This window comes from Pogoniulus pusillus, chromosome 10, assembly GCF_015220805.1.
Source record: "Pogoniulus pusillus isolate bPogPus1 chromosome 10, bPogPus1.pri, whole genome shotgun sequence".
Taxonomy (NCBI): Eukaryota; Metazoa; Chordata; class Aves; order Piciformes; family Lybiidae; genus Pogoniulus; species Pogoniulus pusillus.
The window spans coordinates 38,989,131-38,997,362 of NC_087273.1; the positions used below are offsets into that span (position 1 = coordinate 38,989,131).

Below are 8,232 nucleotides of genomic sequence, written 5' to 3' on the forward strand. Positions count from 1 at the left end.
CAACAGGGCCAAGTGGAAGATCCTGCACCTGCCTGGGGGCAGTCCCAAGCACAGCTCCATGCCAGGAGCAGAATGGCTGAGAGCAGCCCTGAGGAACAGGCCCTGGGGGTCTGGGCTGATGCAAAGCTCCACGGGAGCCTGCAGTGGGAGTGCAGCCCAGACACAACCCTGTGCTGGGTGCAGCAAGAGCAGTGTGGGCACAGGGCAAGGGAGGGGACTCTGCCCCTTGGCTCTGCTCTCCTCACACCCCACCTGCAGACCTGGGGGCAGTTCTGGAGCCCCCAGCACAAGCAGCACATGGAAGTGTTGGAGCCAGTGCAGAGGAGGGCACCAAGATGTTGAGAGGGCTGCAGCAGCTCTGCTGTGAGCACAGGCTGAGAGAGTTGGGGCTGTGCAGAGAAGAGAAGGCATTGAAGAGGCCTTGTAGCAGCCTTCCAGTATCTGAAGGAGGTCTAAAGGAAGGTTGGGGAGGGACTATTGACAATATCATGTAAGGAGAGAACAAGGAATAATGTGTGGCAGAGGAGAGATTCGGACTGCATGTTAGGAAGAAGTTGTTTGCAGTGAGGGTGGTGAGACACTGGTGCAGGTTGCCCAGGGAGGCTGTGGATGCTCCATCCATAGAGGTGTTCAAGGCCAGGTTGTTCCAGTGGGAAGTGTCCCTGCCTATGAGAGCGTGGTTGGAACTGCATGAGCTTTGAGGTCCCTTCCAACCTAAACCATTCTATGATCCCATGACAAAAACTACAGACCAGATCTACTTTAAAGTTACCTGAACCCCTCAGATACAAGACATAAACCCATCCATACTTAATCCTTCTCAGTTCCCTGCAGGAACTGCAAGAGTTGATAGGTAGTTTATGCATATCCTAAACTGCTCTCAAATCAAAAGGCCTACTGAGTTTTTTGTGTGACTACTACAGGGTTAGACATACTCATTTTTTCTGTTGAGGAAGGGACTAGTGTAGACCTTAGATGAGGCTTCTGGTCAACAGAGCAGGTCTCACCAACACCAAACACAGACTGGCACTGTCCATCTTAACTGTAAATAATTTTGGGGGTTTGAAAAGTTACTTCTTAGTGCTCCTCAATTTTTCCTACTGTTATGTAGAAGAGATGGCAAAGACTTGTCTTTGGTAGCAGCAGCTCACCTCTACCTCCAAGTGAGCTTTGAGGTCCCTTCCAACCTAAACCATTCTATGATTCCATTGTATAGGGATAGGTTGGACTGGATGATCTTGGAGGTCTCTTCCAACCTGCTTGTTTCTATGATTCTATGACTTAAAAATGGTCACAGAGGCCCAAGAACTCTTTGGCTATTCTGTGCCCAGCCAGCACCCGTGGGTGAGGTGACAGTGAGCACTAAGTCTCTATCCTAGCTAACCGGGGGGCCAGCACTGTTAGGCAGTGCAGGCAGAGGGTTTGTAGTTAGGGTCATGGCCAGCAGGTAAGGAGGGAACAAACAGATGTAGGCATCACTTTGTGCTTCCAGCTAAGGCACATTGTGTGAGCAGGCTTTGTCCTTTGGCTGTGTTCATCAACACTTGCCTTGAACTCAGCTCACCTGGCCAGAAACTTGGCATTCATTACAGCTCATTTCAACAAACCAAGAGGAAAGCTGCAAGGATTTTTTAGACCAAAGCATTTCTCTTATTCTTACTGGAAAGCAAAGAAAATCTTCCTTTAATTAATGAAGACCTTTAGGGCCACAGAGGAAAGGGTCTGTGTGAAAAATCAGGTGCTTGGAGAACACTGGAAGTGAAAATGCTTCCACAGGGAAGCAGTTTGTAACTGGGCACTGTGTTGGAGCAGCCTCATAAAGCTGTTTAGGCTCTGCAAGTCACCCAATTCATCTGCATGTCCAATGTCTTAGTGCTTGGCTTGGGCAATTAAACTGCAATTAAGAGAGGTCTCCTTTTATTTGGTGTTTCTCTGGCTTGAAGCACAGTGCTGCTGGTGCCTTAGCCCTCAAGTCTCTCAGCTTTGACACTAAAAGGATCTGACTGAAACCTGTAGCTGCAGTGTGGGAAGGTCGTTGGGCAGCCTGTGGGGTCTGTGCTTGTGAACCATCTGCCCCTCTGCTTTGGGGAGAGCTCAGCCTGGACTGCTGTGGCCAGCTCTGGGGCACCCCCAACACAAGGGAGACAGGGAGCTGCTGGAGGGCTTCCAGAGCAGGCCACAAACATGAGCAGAGGGTGGGAGAAGCTCTGCTCTGAAGGCAGCCTGAGAGAGCTGTGGCTGCTCAGCCTGGAGAGGAGAAGGCTCCAGGGAGACCTTCGAGCTACGTTTCAGCAGCTGAAGGAGAGCTGAGAGCAGGCTGAGGGACTCCTTCCTGGAGAGCCCCTTGAGACGGTGCAAGGCAGCTCTGAGCTGCAGGCAGAGCCTCCTTGCAGCAGGACACTGAACCCGCAGCGGAGAGCAGCTGCTGCAAAAGCTCCTGCCCGGGCACGGCACAGCCTGTGCGGGTGTGCGCCAGGGTCCTGGCAGCGCTGCCTGCCCCCGGGCAGCTGAATGCAGCTCCGGCCCCTGTGCTCCTCCAGCCAGCCCTGCAAAACACAAACCTCCTGTTAGAGCGAGCAGACAAACCCCTGCTGCCTGCCCCGGGCAGCCTCTGCCGTCCTGCCCCTGCCCCCGGGCAGCCTCTGCCGTCCTGCCGCCGCTCTGCCCCTGCCCCCGGGCAGCCTCTGCCGTCCTGCCGCCGCTCTGCCCCTGCCCCCGGGCAGCCTCTGCCGTCCTGCCGCCGCTCTGCCCCTGCCCCCGGGCAGCCTCTGCCGTCCTGCCGCCGCTCTGCCCCTGCCCCCGGGCAGCCTCTGCCGTCCTGCCGCCGCTCTGCCCCTGCCCCCGGGCAGCCTCTGCCGTCCTGCCGCCGCTCTGCCCCTGCCCCCGGGCAGCCTCTGCCGTCCTGCCGCCGCTCTGCCCCTGCCCCCGGGCAGCCTCTGCCGTCCTGCCGCCGCTCTGCCCCTACCCCCGGGCAGCCTCCGCTGCTTTCCTCCTCCTCCCCACTCTACCTTACCGCTTCTGCTCCGTTACCAGTTCCATTCCCAGCTGCTGCTCCTGCTCCGTTCCCAGCTCCAGTTCTGCTCCTGCTCCATGACTGCATCCACCGCAGAACCTAGAACAAAACTTTCGAGGTTCCTGCTCCGTTCCCAGCTCCAGGTCTGCTCCTGCTCCATGTCTGCATCCACCGCAGAACCTAGAACAAAACTTTCGAGGCTCCTGCTCCGTTCCCAGCTCCAGTTCTGCTCCTGCTCCATGTCTGCATCCACCGCAGAACCTAGAACAAAACTTTCGAGGCTCCTGCTCCGTTCCCAGCTCCAGTTCTGCTCCTGCTCCATGTCTGCATCCACCGCAGAACCTAAAGCAAACCCTTCGAGGCTCCAAACTCCCAGACAAAGCTCAGCCTCAATCACAACAAGCAGAAACTTCTCACCCGTGAGCTAAAGGTGGATGTCAGCAGCCTAGCCCTAAGGTGGCCCTAGCTAGCCGGGGGGCCAGCGAGGCCCCCCGGCCTTTGAAACCCTCCACCACACCCCGGTGCTCGCCCGTGCGCACTCACCTGGGATGCCGGCGGAGGATCCCTTGGCCCGCAATGGGCCCAGCTTGGGGCTGGGCTCCTCCTGCTCTGCTTATATGGGGCAGGGAGCAGGGAGGGCAAAGTGGCCACACCCGGGGGGGGGAGGAGACTGCAATTGGCCTCAGGTGCTGCGGGGGTGGGGGCAGGAGGAGGGAAAGGCAAACAAACGCCACCAGGTCTGGGCAGGGAGAGCTTTGGCTAACAGCCAGGTGGGAAACAAAACCAATCGAACCCCAAAACCTCATGGAGAGAGCATCCAACCAGCCTGGCACATGGGAGAAGCTTTCCAGCTAGGGTGGGACATGGGAGATCTCCTTAGAATCATGGAATCAGGCAGGTTAGAGGAGATCTCCAAGCTCTGCCAGCCCAACCTAGCACCCAGCCCTGCCCAACCAACCAGACCATGGCACTCAGTGTCGCAGCCAGGCTTGGCAAGAACACCTCCAGCTTTGTGAATATCTTCCTGGGCCTGAGTAAAGCCTTTTCCTCTGTCCCACATGGCATCCTGGTCACTTGTGTGGGAGAACATGGGTTTGGGTGGCCCTGAGCAAAGCCTTTTCCTCTGCCCCACATGGCATCCTGGTCACTTGTGTGGGAGAACATGGGTTTGGGTGGCTCTGAGCAAAGCCTTTACCTCTGTCCCACATGGCATCCTGGTCACTTGTGTGGGAGAACATGGGTTTGGGTGGCTCTGAGCAAAGCCTTTACCTCTGTCCCACATGGCATCCTGGTCACTTGTGTGGGAGAACATGGGTTTGGGTGGGCTGGAGCACTGCTGGGTGAGGAATGGGCTGGATGGACACACGCAGAGCTGTCCACCAGTGCCAAGTGGCATCCTTCAGGGACCAGTGCTGGCACCAGCGCTGTGTAACATCTTTGACAGGGACATGGACAGAGGAATTGAGTGCACTGAAGCAAGTGTGCAGGTGGCACCAAGCTATGTGGCACAGGAGACTTGGTAGAGGGCAGGGATCCATCCAGAGGGAGCTGGGCAGGCTGCAGAGGTGTGCCCAGGCCACCCTCATGGCATTCAACAAGGCCAAGTGGAAGATCCTGCACCTGCCTGGGGGCAGTCCCAAGCACAGCTCCAGGCTGGGTGGGGAATGGCTGAGAGCAGCCCTGAGGAACAGGCCCTGGGGGTCTGGGCTGATGCAAAGCTCCACAGGAGCCTGCAGTGTGAGTGCAGCCCAGACACAACCCTGTGCTGGGTTGAAGCAAGAGCAGTGTGGGCACAGGGCAAGGGAGGGGATTCTGCCCCTTGGCTCTGCTCTCCTCACACCCCACCTGCAGTCCTGGGGGCAGTTCTGGAGCCCCCAGCACAAGCAGCACATGGAAGTGTTGGAGCCAGTGCAGAGGAGGCCACCAAGATGCTGAGAGGGCTGCAGCAGCTGTGCTGTGAGCACAGGCTGAGAGAGTTGGGGCTGTGCAGAGAAGAGAAGGCTTTGAAGAGGCCTTGTAGCAGCCTTCCAGTATCTGAAGGAGGTCTAAAGGAAGGTTGGGGAGGGACTATTGACAATATCATGTAAGGAGAGAACAAGGAATAATGTGTGGCAGAGGAGAGATTCGGACTGCATGTTAGGAAGAAGTTGTTTGCAGTGAGGGTGGTGAGACACTGGTGCAGGTTGCCCAGGGAGGCTGTGGATGCTCCATCCATAGAGGTGTTCAAGGCCAGGTTGTTCCAGTGGGAAGTGTCCCTGCCTATGAGAGCGTGGTTGGAACTGCATGAGCTTTGAGGTCCCTTCCAACCTAAACCATTCTATGATCCCATGACAAAAACTACAGACCAGATCTACTTTAAAGTCACCTGAACCCCTCAGATGCAAGACCTAAACCCATCCATACTTAATCCTTCTCAGTTCCCTGTAGGTACTCCAAGAGTTGATAGGTAGTTTATGCATATCCTAAACTGCTCTCAAATCAGGAGGCCTACTGAGTTTTTTGTGTGACTACTACAGGGTTAGACACTCATTTTTTCTGTTGAGGAAAGGACTAGGGTAGGCTTTGGATGAGGCTTCTGGTCAACAGAGCAGGTCTCACCAACACCAAACACAGACTGGCACTGTCCATCTTAACTGTAAATAATTTTGGGGGTTTGAAAAGTTACTTCTTAGTGCTCCTCAATTTTTCCTACTGTTATGTAGAAGAGATGGCAAAGACTTGTCTTTGGTAGCAGCATCTCACCTCTACCTCCAAGTGAGCTTTGAGGTCCCTTCCAACCTAAACCATTCTATGATTCCATTGGACAGGGAGAGGTTGGACTGGATGATCTTGGAGGTCTCTTCCAACCTGCTTGTTTCTATGATTCTATGACTTAAAAATGGTCACAGAGGCCCAAGAACTCTTTGGCTATTCCGTGCCCAGCCAGCACCCGTGGGTGAGGTGACAGTGAGCACTAAGTCTCTATCCTAGCTAACCTGGGGGCAGCACTGTTAGGCAGTGCAGGCAGAGGGTTTGTAGTTAGGGTCATGGGCAGCAGGTAAGGAGGGAACAAACAGATGTAGGCATCACTTTGTGCTTTCAGCAGAGGCACATTGTGTGAGCAGGCTTTGTCCTTTGGCTGTGTTCATCAACACTTGCCTTGAACTCAGCTCACCTGGCCAGAAACTTGGCACTCATTACAGCTCATTTCAACAAACCAAGAGGAAAGCTTCAAGGATTTTTTAGACCAAAGCATTTCTCTTATTGTTCTTACTGGAAAGCAAAGAAAATCTTCCTTTAACTAATGAAGACCTTTGGGGCCACAGAGGAAAGGGTCTGTGTGAAAAGTCAGGTGCTTGGAGAACACTGGAAGTGAAAATGCTTCCACAGGGAAGCAGTTTGTAACTGGGCACTGTGTTGGAGTAGCCTCATAAAGCTGTTTAGGCTCTGCAAGTCACCCAATTCATCTGCATGTTCCTTGTCTTAGTGCTTGGCTTGGGCAATTAAACTGCAGTTAAGAGAGGTCTCCTTTTATTTGGTGTTTCTCTGGCTTGAAGCACAGTGCTGCTGGTGCCTTAGCCCTCAAGTCTCTCAGCTTTGACACTAAAAGGATCTGACTGAAACCTGCAGCTGCAGTGTGGGAAGGTCGTTGGGCAGCCTGTGGGGTCTGTGCTTGTGAACCATCTGCCCCTCTGCTTTGGGGAGAGCTCAGCCTGGACTGCTGTGGCCAGCTCTGGGGCACCCCCAACACAAGGGAGCCAGGGAGCTGCTGGAGGGCTTCCAGAGCAGGCCACAAACATGAGCAGAGGGTGGGAGAAGCTCTGCTGTGAAGGCAGCCTGAGAGAGCTGTGGCTGCTCAGCCTGGAGAGGAGAAGGCTCCAGGGAGACCTTCGAGCTACGTTTCAGCAGCTGAAGGAGAGCTGAGAGCAGGCTGAGGGACTCCTTCCTGGAGAGCCCCTTGAGACGGTGCAAGGCAGCTCTGAGCTGCAGGCAGAGCCTCCTTGCAGCAGGACACTGAACCCGCAGCGGAGAGCAGCTGCTGCAAAAGCTCCTGCCGGGGCACGGCACAGCCTGTGCGGGTGTGCGCCAGGGTCCTGGCAGCGCTGCCTGCCCCCGGGCAGCTGAATGCAGCTCCGGCCCCTGTGCTCCTCCAGCCAGCCCTGCAAAACACAAACCTCCTGTTAGAGCGAGCAGACAAACCCCTGCTGCCTGCCCCGGGCAGCCTCTGCCGTCCTGCCGCCGCTCTGCCCCTGCCCCCGGGCAGCCTCTGCCGTCCTGCCGCCGCTCTGCCCCTGCCCCCGGGCAGCCTCTGCCGTCCTGCCGCCGCTCTGCCCCTGCCCCCGGGCAGCCTCTGCCGTCCTGCCGCCGCTCTGCCCCTGCCCCCGGGCAGCCTCTGCCCTCCTGCCGCCGCTCTGCCCCTGCCCCCGGGCAGCCTCTGCTGCTTTCCTCCTCCTCCCCACTCTACCTTACCGCTTCTGCTCCGTTACCAGTTCCATTCCCAGCTGCTGCTCCTGGTCGGTTCCCAGCTCCAGTTCTGCTCCTGCTCCATGTCTGCATCCACCGCAGAACCTAGAACAAAACTTTCGAGGCTCCTGCTCCGTTCCCAGCTCCAGTTCTGCTCCTGCTCCATGTCTGCATCCACCGCAGAACCTAGAACAAAACTTTCGAGGCTCCTGCTCCGTTCCCAGCTCCAGTTCTGCTCCTGCTCCATGTCTGCATCCACCGCAGAACCTAAAGCAAACCCTTCGAGGCTCCAAACTCCCAGACAAAGCTCAGCCTCAATCACAACAAGCAGAAACTTCTCACCCGTGAGCTAAAGGTGGATGTCAGCAGCCTAGCCCTAAGGTGGCCCTAGCTAGCCGGGGGGCCAGCGAGGCCCCCCGGCCTTTGAAACCCTCCACCACACCCCGGTGCTCGCCTGTGCGCACTCACCTGGGATGCCGGCGGAGGATCCCTTGGCCCGCAATGGGCCCAGCTTGGGGCTGGGCTCCTCCTGCTCTGCTTATATGGGGCAGGGAGCAGGGAGGGCAAAGTGGCCACACCCGGGGGGGGAGGAGACTGCAATTGGCCTCAGGTGCTGCGGGGGTGGGGGCAGGAGGAGTTAAAGGCAAACAAACGCCACCAGGTCTGGGCAGGGAGAGCTTTGGCTAACAGCCAGGTGGGAAACAAAACCAACCGAACCCCAAAACCTCATGGATAGAGCATCCAACCAGCCTGGCACATGGGAGAAGCTTTCCAGC

The 8,232-nt window shown here is 56.5% G+C and overlaps 2 long non-coding RNA genes across 3 annotated transcripts; both read right to left on the reverse strand.

The window, feature by feature from the left end:
* Positions 1-1,665: 1,665 nt before the first annotated feature.
* Positions 1,666-3,873, reverse strand: LOC135179046 (uncharacterized). Its single transcript, XR_010303887.1, has 3 exons — positions 3,557-3,873; positions 3,014-3,355; positions 1,666-2,546 (listed from the first exon to the last, which is right to left on the reverse strand). It is a non-coding gene; the product is annotated as an uncharacterized LOC135179046 (long non-coding RNA).
* Positions 3,874-6,199: 2,326 nt separating this feature from the next.
* LOC135178906 (uncharacterized) lies at positions 6,200-8,003 on the reverse strand. 2 transcript variants are annotated; one of them, XR_010303784.1, is made up of 3 exons: positions 7,925-8,003; positions 7,463-7,723; positions 6,200-7,152 (listed from the first exon to the last, which is right to left on the reverse strand). It is a non-coding gene; the product is annotated as an uncharacterized LOC135178906 (long non-coding RNA). The 2 variants fall into 2 exon arrangements; XR_010303785.1 differs by having other exon boundaries at positions 7,463-7,561; positions 7,925-7,980.
* Between the last annotated feature and the right edge of the window lie 229 nt (positions 8,004-8,232).